General features: G+C 37.6%; 1 protein-coding gene across 1 annotated transcript in view; it reads left to right on the top strand.

Moving 5' to 3' along the window:
- The window catches only part of LOC115216425 ((E3-independent) E2 ubiquitin-conjugating enzyme UBE2O), a 134821-nt gene that overhangs the window by 14915 nt on the left and 106526 nt on the right, over positions 1–13380 (top strand). Inside the window, exon 2 of the mRNA XM_029785753.2 lies at positions 10700–10764. The gene's annotated coding sequence lies outside the window, so the exon portion shown is untranslated. The remainder of the gene's footprint in view (positions 1–10699; positions 10765–13380) is intronic.

Genomic DNA, 13380 nt, shown 5'->3' with positions numbered 1-13380 from the left:
TATATATAGATGCGCGTGTGTGTGTGTATGTGTACGCACATATATATATATGTGTGTATGTGTATATATGTATGAATGTATATGTGTATGTATATGTATATATATGTATAGATATATGTATATGTATGTATGTGTATGTATGTGTATATATATTTATTAGTGTATATGTATGGACTAGTCTTCTGTGGGTGTATTGAGGTATGTATGTGTATGCGTGTAGATATGAATCAGTAGGTACGTGTACGTATGTGAATATACGTGAATGTATGTAGATGTATGTATGTATGAATATAACACGTGCGTGTGTGTATGGGTATGAGTGTACGTGTGAGTGTGTGGGCGTGAGTGAGTGTTTGCGTTCGTATCAGTGAGTAGATAGATAAATGGACTCTTTAGACCATCCCTTGAGAATGGCTGACCGAGGTCAAGATAAAAATAAAGATATAAACAAAAGTAATAATAAAATTAAAATAAGGGAATAAAAAGATGTGTGTGTATGTGTGTGCATGTATATGCATGTGTATGTGTGTGCATGTATATGCATGTGTATATGTGCGTATGTATATATATGTGCGAGTGTGTATACATATATGTATATGTATGTATATGTGTATTTGTGTGTATGTACATGGGTATGTGTATATATATGTATATATATATGTATATGTATGTGCATGTGTGTATGTATGTATATATATAGATATATGTGAATATATGGGTGTATATATATATATATATATATATATATATATATGTATATATGTAGATGTACAAGTGAGAGTCTCCTTACTTACCTAAAACTCTATTTTTCTATTTATTCTTTTATTCTTTTATTTATTCTTTTATCTACTTTACCACCGATTCCTTTGACCACTCCCCTAATAATGATAGTTTTGCGCCATGCCTACCCCACAAAAAGTCCCCCACCACCACCCATTTAAACCTGCCTAAATGTATAAATGCCAAAACAACTCTTGTCTACTAGCTTCCTGATGATTTCTTTTGAATGAAACAGTTCTAGTCCTGTAGAAGCTCCTTCTATATAATAAATTAATTTACTCTGCTATGTATTAAGTACCTTATTTACTGTGGTTAACCCCGACTCAACCCGGGACCTACATATATATATATATATATATGATGGGCTTCTTTCAGGTTCTGTCTACCAAATTGACTCACAAGGTTTTGGTTGGCCTGAGGCTATAGCAGAAGACACTTGCCCAAGGTGCCATACAGTGGGACTGAACCCAGAACCATGTTGTTGGTAAGCAAGCTACTTACCACACAGCCACTCTGCCTATGTATATAGAAACATAAAGTATATGTTAAATTCCAAACTATGAGAATTCATGAAAATTTTTGCTGGTTTGTCAATAAAAATTTCTTGTACTAGATTTTTCTGATTAAGAAAGGCAAGCAAAAATCATCCATTGATGGATACATTTAATTAGGAAAGGTTAAAAAAAAAGGGATCATCTTATTTGTGTAAGTAGAGTATTGATGAACATACTTATTTAGTTTGGCTTTACTCATAATAACTAAATTAATTTTAACATATTTAATGTAGTAGGCATCAAAACTGTGTTGAGAAGTACTAATGAGGTGAGGAAAAGACATTAGATCAGTAATTAATAAATATTATGTTAACCATTTCGGTAAGTATGGGAGAATAAATCCAGATATGTCTAAAGTTCATCTCAACCTGCCAAATTAGTGATGGGAGAATTAACAAGTTAATGTACAATACTGTTCAGGAGTAGGTATGGAAAATTAGCATCATCATCATCATCATCATCGTTTAATGTCCGCTTTCCATGCTAGCATGGGTTGGACGGTTCGACCGGGGATCTGGAAAGCCAGAAGGCTGCACCAGGCTCCAGTCTTATCTGGCAGTGTTTCTACAGCTGGATGCCCTTCCTAACGCCAACCACTTCGTGAGTGTAGTGGGTGCTTTTTACGTGCCACCTGCACAGGTGCCAGGCGAGGCTGGCAACGGCCACGGTCGGATTGGTGTATTTTATGTGCCACCTGCACGGAAGCCAAACGAGGGGGTGCTGGCATCGGCCACGAGTCGGATAGTGCTTTTTACGTACCACCAGACCAGGGATCCTGGCTGGTTCAATAGCATATTTAAAATAAATCTGTAAACCACTAAAATAAAACTGCACAGACATGCTATCAGTATGAAATCTCTCTATATATAAAGCTGAAGTTGTCTGTGTATGGCAGGTTTGGTAGCCTTCAACTAACACTATCTCCTCTGAGACTCTGCGGCGCAAGTTGACCAAAATTGAGAGTATGATAGAAGAAGGCTTGCTCTTCATTCCGTAGAAGAAAAAATTCAAATCGGACCATGTTAACATCAAAAATTATTTACATCAAAAAGGTGCTTTTTTTCTATGAAAATCCCTATTTTTTTACGATTTTTTGACTGCTGTGTCGCCATTTTTTGGTGTATTTCAACCAGAAAAATGTTCACTTAAAGAGAATAGCAAGCTACATAATGCAAAATTTTTACTTTTCAAAAATTCAATTCTAAAGGGTTGAAATAAACCCGAGCAACGCCAGGCGATACTGCTAGTATTAGATAAGTTAGTGTTCATGTATTTAATGAAAGTGTGAAAAAATTTTCATTATGAATACTTATATGATGAGGAGAATAGAGCACTAGCTCTAGCAAATAATATTGTGTTATATTTTATAAAACACTTTGCTTCTATGTTTTGTATATATGTACATACACTTAAACAAATTCATATTTAAGACATTCTAGTACACACGTTCAAAGCCTGTGTTTTCATATCATCTTGGAGGAGAATTTTTTCCACAAGATTATTTCTGCAGAAAAAGCCCACATTAAAGTGTATTTCAACATGTTAAATAAGGCTTTACATATTATATATTTTATTCAGTTGTGCTCCATGCAAATTTATTTAATTCTAGCTTGATCAAACTACATGTACATCAGCAAATATACTATTTGCTACTCTTAATATAGGAAGAAGTTCATTCTCTTCAGGCTGTGAAAAGCATATTTGGTGTTTGTAACTGATGATGTAAAAGAATGCATAAATGCTTGTCTCCTACAATCTAACTAGTGCTGTTGCATTGAAAAGGGCACCCAGTACACTCTGTAAAGTGGTTAGTATTGGGAAGGGCATCCAGCTGTAGAAACCGTGCCAAAGTGGATAGGGGAGTGTGATGAAGTCCTTGAACTCACTGGATCTTGTCAAACTGTCCAACTCATGCCAGACAGGACATGGGCATTAAATGGTGATTATGATAATGATAATCATACTGCTTGGTGCAGACGAAGGAATATGGGCTTTGAAGATCCCCAAAATCATTATGGTCTTAAATCATCAATTGACGATGGAAATTTTTTGGAGTGTATGAGTGCGTGCACATGCACATATGTACACATGCACACACCTATTGAGAGAAAGTGATTGACTCAGGAGAGGTAGAAAAGGAGGGCAAGATAAAGTAAGAGAATAAGAGAGAAAGGCAGAGATAATGATGAATATATGTTGCTAAAATCAGCAACAAAGCTGCACCGAAATCATTAAATGAGGATTACTCATGTTGTTTTTAAACGAGACACTGCAGTCTGAACATTTTATTACTTTGACATTTAAAACTATAAACGAACATTTTACTCCAATTCTTTCTGTCTGTTTTGACTCCAGCACAAAGACAATTTTATAATTAATTGATCTAAAGCCAGTTGCTTAGCTCACAGTTAGGGTGTCCAATCAACAATTTTATGACTGCTGATATGTGATATAAAAACTAATTTAACTGCACGAGTGTTGTCATTGTCGTTGTCATCATCATCATCATCATCATTGTTTTAATGTCCACTTTTCCACACTCGCATGGGTCAGACAGAATTTGTTGAAGCAGACTTTCCTGCTTCCAAGCAAGCTAATATTTCCTCATTGTCAGGCGTGTTTCTCATGAAAGACTGGACATGAATGACATTGCTTGTATGATGGTGATGCTTTGGCAGAAACGTTAGCACGCCGGGTGAAATGCTTAGCAGTATTTCGTCTGCCGCTACGTTCTGAGTTCAAATTCCGCCGAGGTCGACTTTGTCTTTCATCCTTTCGGGGTCGATTAAATAAGTACCAGTTACACACTGGAGTCGATGTAATCGACTTAATCCGTTTGTCTGTACTTGTTTGTCCCTTCTGTGTTTAGCCCCTTGTGGGTAGTAAAGAAATAGATGCTTATTTACAATCATCATACATGCATGTGCTCACACATATATATATTGCCATCATCATTAACGATCATCATCATCATCATCTTGGAACATAGCTATTAAAAGATAATTATGATTTTATACATACATACATATATACATAATGCTAATACATACCTTCGTACACACAAATCTACTTACGGTGCTTTGGTTGGTCCAGGTGTATAAAAGAAGACACTTCCCCAAGATGTCAAGCAGTGGACCAAACTTGAAACTACAAGATTGTGAAGTAAGCTTTTCTTACCACAAGCCATACCTGTGCCTATAATGCATTTTATAATGCATAATGATTAGGTTATGAGTAGCTGAATCTGCTACATTTCCTTGTAGCAGCTTTTTGACTTCTCTTATCTCTTTGCACATATGAGCATCTATGTAAGAATCAGGGCTGAATGCTCATTCAGGGCTAGCTGATCTGGGGATTAAACAATTATCAACCAGTTTTCACATGTAATGTAACAACAGAAATAGCAAAACTGCAAGTTCTATGCTAGATTTGCAGAATCAGGTTTTTTTATTATCAGTTGAAAACATTTTACTTTATTGCTTATGTTAATACTGGTTTCAAATTTTGGCACAAAGCCAGTAATTTTGAGGGAGAATGTAAGTCCATTACATTGACTCCAGTGCTTAACTGGTGCTTATTTTATCAACTCTGAAAGGATGAAAGGCGAAATCGACCTTGGTAGAATTTGAGGTCAGAATGTAGGGATGGATAAAATGCCACTAAGCATTTAGACCGGCATGTTAACAATTCTACCAGCTCATCATCTTATTGTTGATGTTAATATTGATAGGAGATACATAAATGTAGCAATGTGCCATTTATCATATCTTGTGAATTTAAGGTGTTGTACCTGTGTGAGCATTGTACAAACAATATACAAGGGGTATCAAAAAGTTCCCAGACTAGTTATGTTTAATAAAAAATAACTTATTTACCTAAGAGTCAAAACAATTGAAAAGGTTGCAAGACACAACGAAAATTTTAGGAAAATAAAAATAAGAAAAACATGGAAATTTTACCGGTGAGTGTGTTACATAATAAGGCACAAAAAGAAAATGACTCTCCCCAGACACAATAAATTATTTACCGAAGTTTTAACATCATCTCCTTTGAAATAGTCACCTTGCACAGCAATATACTGGTCCCAGTGTTCCTGCCACTTTTGGAATCTGGCCTGAAAGTCGTTTTTGTTAGCAAGTCGAGGACCTTCTGTGATTTGCTCTGGATCTCGACAATGGTGTTAAAATGGCGACCTCTGAGCTGCATTTTCATCTTGGGATGAGATAGAAATCTGTAGGTGGTAAATCTGGCAAGTAGGGCAGGTCTGGGAGCAATACCATGTTGTTTTTGGCAAGAAATTCATGAGTGAGGAGAGTTCAGTGACGGTGCATTGTTGTTGTGAAGAATCCAATTCTTCGCACTCCACAGATCAGGTTGCTTTTGCCAGATGTTCTCCCTCAAATGCTTCAAAATGTTACAGTAGAACTCTCAAGTGGCAGTCTGGCAATGGGTGACGAATTCTCAATGCATAATACCAAATTTCCAGGGGTGACGCTTGTGACAGGTCTTCCAGATTGGTCATTGTCTTCCAGGGATGTTCTTCCTCTTTTGAAGCACTCATATCACTTGAAACATTGCATAAAACCCATTACCTTGTCACTGTAAGATTGTCGAAGTATGCTCAATGTCTCTGTAGCAGACTTCCCAACTTTAATGCAAAATTTCATGTTGGTTCTTTCATCCTGTCAATGACAAAATCACAGATTACAGTATAAACTGATCACAAAAACACAAATTTCATGACTTGTAAAGTAAACACAGCAATGTCACTTTGCACACTGCCTCATGAAGGTTACTGCTATCCCTCACTGTGCATGCAACTGTGTGCTGCCATCTGTTGGTGTGCTACAGAACTAGTTTGGGAACATTTTGATACCACCTTGTGGTGGTATGCTATGAACAAATCAAACTGTCAAAGATCATTTCTCTCTCAGTTATATCTACAAAAAGAGTTGAAGCCAGCCCAACAAACTGAGGAAACATTCATCAAATTTACTATGCTTCCACTGTTTATATTGGTTAGTTGTTCCTGTCCTGAAATGCCTCTTTACTTACAACTTACTAGAATGTCTTAGTCACATGCCCAGTGCAGTTTCAATGACAAGGTAGGAACTGTTGACCACTTGGTTGATTGTATCAGCTTGGTTATCTGCATCCTTTGTGCTTAGGAAAGAAATCAATATTTGATGGTAATGATTGTTGAATTGCCTAAAGAGAAAGAAAAGTGAATCAGTTATCTGGGTTCAAGCAAGCAAGGCAAAGAGAGGATGGCATGCTGAAATATTGAATTAAAATCTAAAATCAATGTCATTTGATGGAATCAAATTTATATTTATGTTCTGTGTTTTTTTTTTTAAATTCTAAAGAATTGGTTTCCAACCCAGGCACGAGGTTATTCATTAGAGTTTCAACATCAAGTAGATGAACATATATGTATGCGTGTAAGTATGTATGTTTGTACATGTTTTCATGCATGTATGTATGTAGGGTGTATATCTGTGCATGTATGTGGACATGAATGTATATGTGTGCATCTATGTGGACATGAATGTATATGTGTGCATGTATGTGGACATGAATGTATATGTGTGCATCTATGTGGACATGAATGTATATGTGTGCATGTATGTTTCCAGTCGTACCAGCCATTGTGTATGTGAATTTGTATGTTTTGTGTATATAAATATGTTCATATGTCTGTATGTGACCTGTATGTAATTCAGAGCATAAAGAGTGGTCTGGCCAAATACTGCAAAGCATTTTGTCTACCAGTTTTGCTAATGAACTGTCTTTAGTCACAGTAAAAATGATTTCCAACATAGATGCCAGCCGCAAATTTCAGAAACTGAACAATTGGTAAATCAACCTTAGTACTTGATTGCTGCTAATTTTGTCCACCTCAGAAATCAATTTAAGGTAGAATTTCAACTTAGGACATAAGGCTGTATGGCAAGTAACTTGCTTACCAACCACATAGTTCCGGGTTCAGTCCTACTGTGTGGCACCTTGGGCAAGTGTCTTCTACTATAGCCTCGGGTCGACCAAAGCCTTGTGAGTGGATTTGGTAGACGGAAACCGAAAGAAGCCCATTGTATATATGTGTATATATATATGTGTGTGTGTGTATATGTTGTTTGTCCCCCAACATCACTTGACAACGATGCTGGTGCGTTACGTCCCCGTAACTTAGTGGTTCAGCAAAAAAGACTGACATAATAAGTACTAGGCTTACAAAGAATAAGTCCTGGGGTCGATTTGCTCGACTAAAGGCGGTGCTCCAGCATGGCCACAGTCAAATGACTGAAACAAGTAAAAGAATAAATAGGGCAATGCATTTTGTTTGATATCAACCAATTCAGCCATCCATTACCCTTGTGATAATTTATTATATGTGCTTTTTACTGGAGACACGTAAAAAGCACCATCCGAATCGTGGCCGAAGCCAGTGCCGCCTCGACTGGTTTCCGTGCAGGTGGCACGTAAAATGCACCAATGCGACCGTGGCCGATGCCAGCCTTGCCTGGCTCCAGTGCAGGGGGCACGTAAAAAGCACCCACTACACTCGCGGAGTGGTTGGCGTTAGGAAGGGCATCCAGCTGTAGAAACATTGCCAGATAAGACCGGAGCCTGGTGCAGCCTTCTGGCTTCCCAGATCCCCGGTCGAACCGTCCAACCCATGCTAGCATGGAGAACGGACGTTAAACGATGATGATGATGATGATGTATAGGTATAAGGCCAGTAATTTGAGTATGAGGGATGAGTCAAGTAAACTTTCACTTTATTGATTCTGGAAGGATGAAAGGCATAAGTGACCTCCAGCAGGATTTGAACTCAGAATGTGAAAAGCTGGAACATATACTACAAGGTATTTTTGTGGAACAAATACCACAAGGTTTTTTTTTGTCTGAAACTTTAATGATTCCATCAATCAACTGCTCTCTGCCTTTGTAATAATAATGGTTTCTGATTTAGGCACAAAGCCAGCAATTTTAAAGGGAATGATTTTTTTTTCATCCTTTCAATTTAAATAATTTCAAAATATATAAACACTTAACCCAATAGCATTTAAACTGGCCAGATTCAGCCTCACACACCTACCTTACAAATGCCATTCTAAAAATAAGCAATCACATCATCGAAATCTCAAATGTACAAGAATGTGCATGATTAATTCAAAACAATGTGAATAAATATTACATTTGACTGAGAGATCTGAATGCTAAGGGGTTACATTTGGATATCAAAATATTGTCCTAAATAATAATTAACCGAGAAGCAAGGAATTGGAAGTTTCTTCTAGCATCTGATCAAAAGGATTTCTGCTTCTTCATAGTCTGGTAGCTTGTGCTCATGAGTTTGTAAATCTCAAAACTGCATTTTAATCTGATCCAAAAGTTTGAAACATTATGCACCATATACTCCACTAATGATTCTAATTTATGTTTTAATATTGACCAAATAACCAAATCAGAGCCCAATTTGTTCCTTTAACCCTTTTGTTACTGTATTTATTTTGAGATGCTCCATGTTTCTTTCAATCATGACAAATTGTTTTGTAACTTAAAAACAGGTAAATAATGTATTTTATTACATGTAATAATAAATAAATTATTTACATGCCTGCATTAACGCAAAATGCAAAAAATCCTTCAAAATAATGCAGAATTTAAGCTACTTGTGTGTGTGTGTTGTTTGTACCCCCACCACTGCTTGACAACTGGCATTGGTTTGATTACATCTTTGTAACTTAGGAGTTTGGTAAATGAGATCATCATCGTTTAACGTCTGCTTTCCATGCTAGCATGGGTTGGACGATTTTGATGGAGGGCTGGCGAACCAGGAGGCTGCACCAGGCTCCAATCTTGATCTGACAGAATTTTTACAGCTGGATGCCTTTCCTGGATGCCAACCACTCCGAGAGTGTAGTGGGTGCTTTTATGTGCCACGGTCACAGGGCCAGTCAGGCGGCACTGGCAACGACCTGCTTCGAATCTTTTACACATGCCACCGGCACGGGTGTCAGTAAGGCGATGCTGGTAACGATCACGCTCGAATGGTGTTTTTTTGAAAAATATAAATCCTGAGGTCAATTCATTTGATTTAAATCCTTGAAGGTGGTGTCCCAGCAAGGCTGCAGTAAGGACTGAAATAAGTAAATGGAAAAAAAAAAAAATGTCTAAATGTAAAATCTAGCAAGTTTAAAAAAATTCTTTGTGCTTAGTCATGTAATAACAATGTTCAAGAATTGACTGGAACCAGACCAAATCTTTACAAATAAGACATAAAAACTTTCTATTTGCTTGTTTACAATATAATTATCTCTTCATTTTTTTTCATCAAATAAAGAACCTTTGCTGGTAACTATTTTTCATATATTCATAGTAAGCTATTGCAGAAAGTGGTAGGAGCTGCTTATATCATTCATGATATTGATTTAAAATCTTTACTAAATACAAAACTGTAAATGTTGCCAGTATCCAGATTTATAGCTCTCAGATTTGTAATAATGCAGCAAAAAAAAAAGAAAAAAGATAAAATTTCAATTTGCAATGAGTATTCTTCACCAATATTGGGTAATATTAGGGGACAAATGCTAAATGCTAATTAGTTTTAATAAAGGTGTGACTCTTACATCATTATTTTATATTTACACATGTCTATGGTCTACAGAAATACATTTATACTTTATTTGGTGTCCAAAGCTACTTATATTAAATTACTGTTTTAATTTTAAGGTGTAAATGATTTGTTTATATGAGCTTTTAGAGGAAGTGGTTTCATAAAGCTGATATTTAACCCTTTCGTTACTGTATTTATTTTGAGGTGCTCTGTGTTTCTTTCAATTACTTTAAATATAACAAAGAATTTGGTAAAATAACTTATTTATCATTCAGCTAGTGTTAGGAACATAAATTGTGACTAAGGTTTGGTGGAAGATTTTAATTTAAAACTTATGAAAACAAGACATTAGTACTCAGAACCAGAGCCGGTTTCAGCCGGGTTGGTAACAAAAGGGTTAAGATGTGATTTAGGAGTTCTTCACTTTAGATGCAGTATCAATTTTAATGAAACAATTAACTTTGTCATGGATAGGGACCAATATGGAATCAGATTTACCAGTGTACAATATATCTCATGTTGTGGAATATTCCTTATGGAAACAAAAGCGGATTTTGAAGAAGGTATATTCCTGTATGCATAAGGCTAAAAACATATCCTTATGTAGATTTATTCTTCGTGTATTTATCACAACTAAATTCACAGCTAACATCACATCAAATATGGCTGTTAGGGATGTTTATAATTTTATTATCTATATATTATTAGTATATATATTTATGTATCTGTTTTGTGTCCTTTACAGTATCCGTACAGTAAGATGTAACCGGACAAGTTATTCAAGGAAAAAGACGAGCAAAGGATCTCGGAGTGAGTCAATTTTCTAATTAAAATTAAAGAGAAAACTAAATTTGTGTGCAACATATCTGCCCAGACCCAACACAACAACCATCATCCTGCTCTGCATCATTACATCATCATCAATACTAATAACAGCCTACAAAGACAAACCAACAAAAGTACCTCTATGTGGTTGTCAATTTGTGAGAAACAGCAACCAAGTGTCCCTCAGCTCATATAGTTGACAGTAGGTGTCATTAAAATAAGGACATATTAAATAACATGCTCCTAAACATATGATACCTATTTCTTTACTACCCACAAGGGGCTAAACACAGAAGGGACAAGCCAGGACAGACAAATGGATTAAGTCGATTATATCGATCCCAGTGCGTAACTGGTACTTATTTAATCAACCCCGAAAGGATGAAAGGCAAAGTCGACCTCAGCAGAATTTGAACTCAGAATGTAGCGGCAGACAAAATACCGCTAAGCATTTCGCCCGGCGTGCTAACATTTCTGCCGATTACATCGACCCCAGTGCGTAACTGGTACTTATTTAATCAACTCCGAAAGGATGAAAGGCAAAGTCGACCTCGGCGGAATTTGAACTCAGAACGTAGCAGCAGACGAAATACTGCTAAGCATTTACCCGGCATGCTAACATTTCTGCCGATTACATCGACCCCAGTGCGTAACTGGTACTTATTTAATCAACTCCGAAAGGATGAAAGGCAAAGTCGACCTCGGCGGAATTTGAACTCAGAACGTAGCAGCAGACGAAATACTGCTAAGCATTTACCCGGCATGCTAACATTTCTGCCGATTACATCGACCCCAGTGCGTAACTGGTACTTATTTAATCAACTCCGAAAGGATGAAAGGCAAAGTTGACCTCAGCAGAATTTGAACTCAGAACGTAGCGGCAGACGAAATACCTCTAAGCATTTCGCCCGGCGTGCTAACATTTCTGCCGATTACATCGACCCCAGTGCGTAACTGGTACTTATTTAATCAACTCTGAAAGGATGAAAGGCAAAGTCGACCTCGGCGGAATTTGAACTCAGAACGTAGCGGCAGAAGAAATACCACTAAGCATTTCGCCCGGCGTGCTAACGTTTCTGCCAGCTCACCGCCTTAAATATCCTAAACATATGATACCATAAAAAAGTAAAAATAAAAAAGTGTGTGTGGGAAACCAGGATTTTTTTCTCATAGCTGAGATGCTGTTGATCATAAGTCTACTTAGGTAGAGCTAGCTAGGATCAAAACAGCAACAGCTGTAGTTTATGAGGTAACGACTAAATTTTCCTCTGCCACTTTTCAAATGGCAATCAAATACACACAGTCCTAAAATGTAATTACATGTTCACCTTAAATACTATATTACAGTTTCTGCCTCATAAGAGGTGGTGGCCTGGATTTCTCAGCAATGACAACAACAACAACAACAAAAACTACAACCACCACCGCCACTACTACCATTACAAGCCACCTATGGCTATCTCAATTTGAGCAGTAGATAAACAGAAGAGAGTTTCAGTTTGTATTGCTATGCACATAGCCAAGGTACTTAATTCTCGCTGGTGCTGTCTATCTAGATATAGATAGATGCCACGTGGATGGAGAGGGAGAGGCTTGTGGTTGTAATCAGCAGTAGCAGTGTAAAATTTATAAGTTTCATTTTGTTTAGAATGGTGAGTTTGAATTCTCTTGGTCCGTGATCTGAATGCCATGAACTGAACATGATTTTGTCACAACCAGTTCAGAATTTGACTTGAGAAGGAAAGAAACTGCATAGAAATGCCATTGGAATATCACCAACATCATCATCTTCTGATGTAAGCCAGTGAGGAAGCCTCTACATGGTCACTCGACTTGCTAGAAATAGCAGCCAAATATCAGCCAGATTGTATCCTACTCACTTAAACAGGGTAGTGCACATTGATTATATTGATGTTGTTCAAAATATATTATGTCTGGAAAATGAGACAAAATGATCATGGCTGGAAAGCTGTTGACCATAGGTCTGCTTGATTTATGGTTGACTTGATGTGAGGTTAATCCACCTGATCATTGTCATCATCATTGCTGTTGTTGCAATCGTCGTAGTCATCAGCATTGTTGTTGGCATCATCATCATCATCGTTTAACGTCCGTTCTCCATGCTAGCATGGGTTGGACGGTTCGACCGGGGATCTGGGAAGCCAGAAGGCTGCCCCAGGCTCCGGTCTTATCTGGCAATGTTTCTACAGCTGGATGCCCTTCCTAACGCCAACCACTCCGTGAGTGTAGTGGGTGCTTTTTACGTGCCACCTGCACTGGAGCCAGGCGAGGCTGGCATCGGCCACGGTCGGATTGGTGCATTTTACGTGCCACCTGCACGGAAACCAGTCGAGGCAGCACTGGCTTCGGCCACGATTCGGATAGTGCTTTTTACGTGCCACCTGCACGGAAGCCAGTCGAGGCGGCGCTGGCATCGGCCACGATTCGGATAGTGCTTTTTACGTGCCACCGACACGGAAGCCAGTCGAGGCAGTGCTGGCATCGGCCACAACAACAATTAACAGTCCCTGCCATTTTGTAATAATTTTGTTTCATTTCCCATTCATGATAAACCTTATCTTCATTAAAAAACATTTTTTC

Source organism: Octopus sinensis, linkage group LG10 (assembly GCF_006345805.1).
Source record: "Octopus sinensis linkage group LG10, ASM634580v1, whole genome shotgun sequence".
Classification (NCBI taxonomy): Eukaryota; Metazoa; Mollusca; class Cephalopoda; order Octopoda; family Octopodidae; genus Octopus; species Octopus sinensis.
Note: the sequence above shows the minus strand (reverse complement) of the source record. Positions and strands in the feature narration are given on the sequence as shown.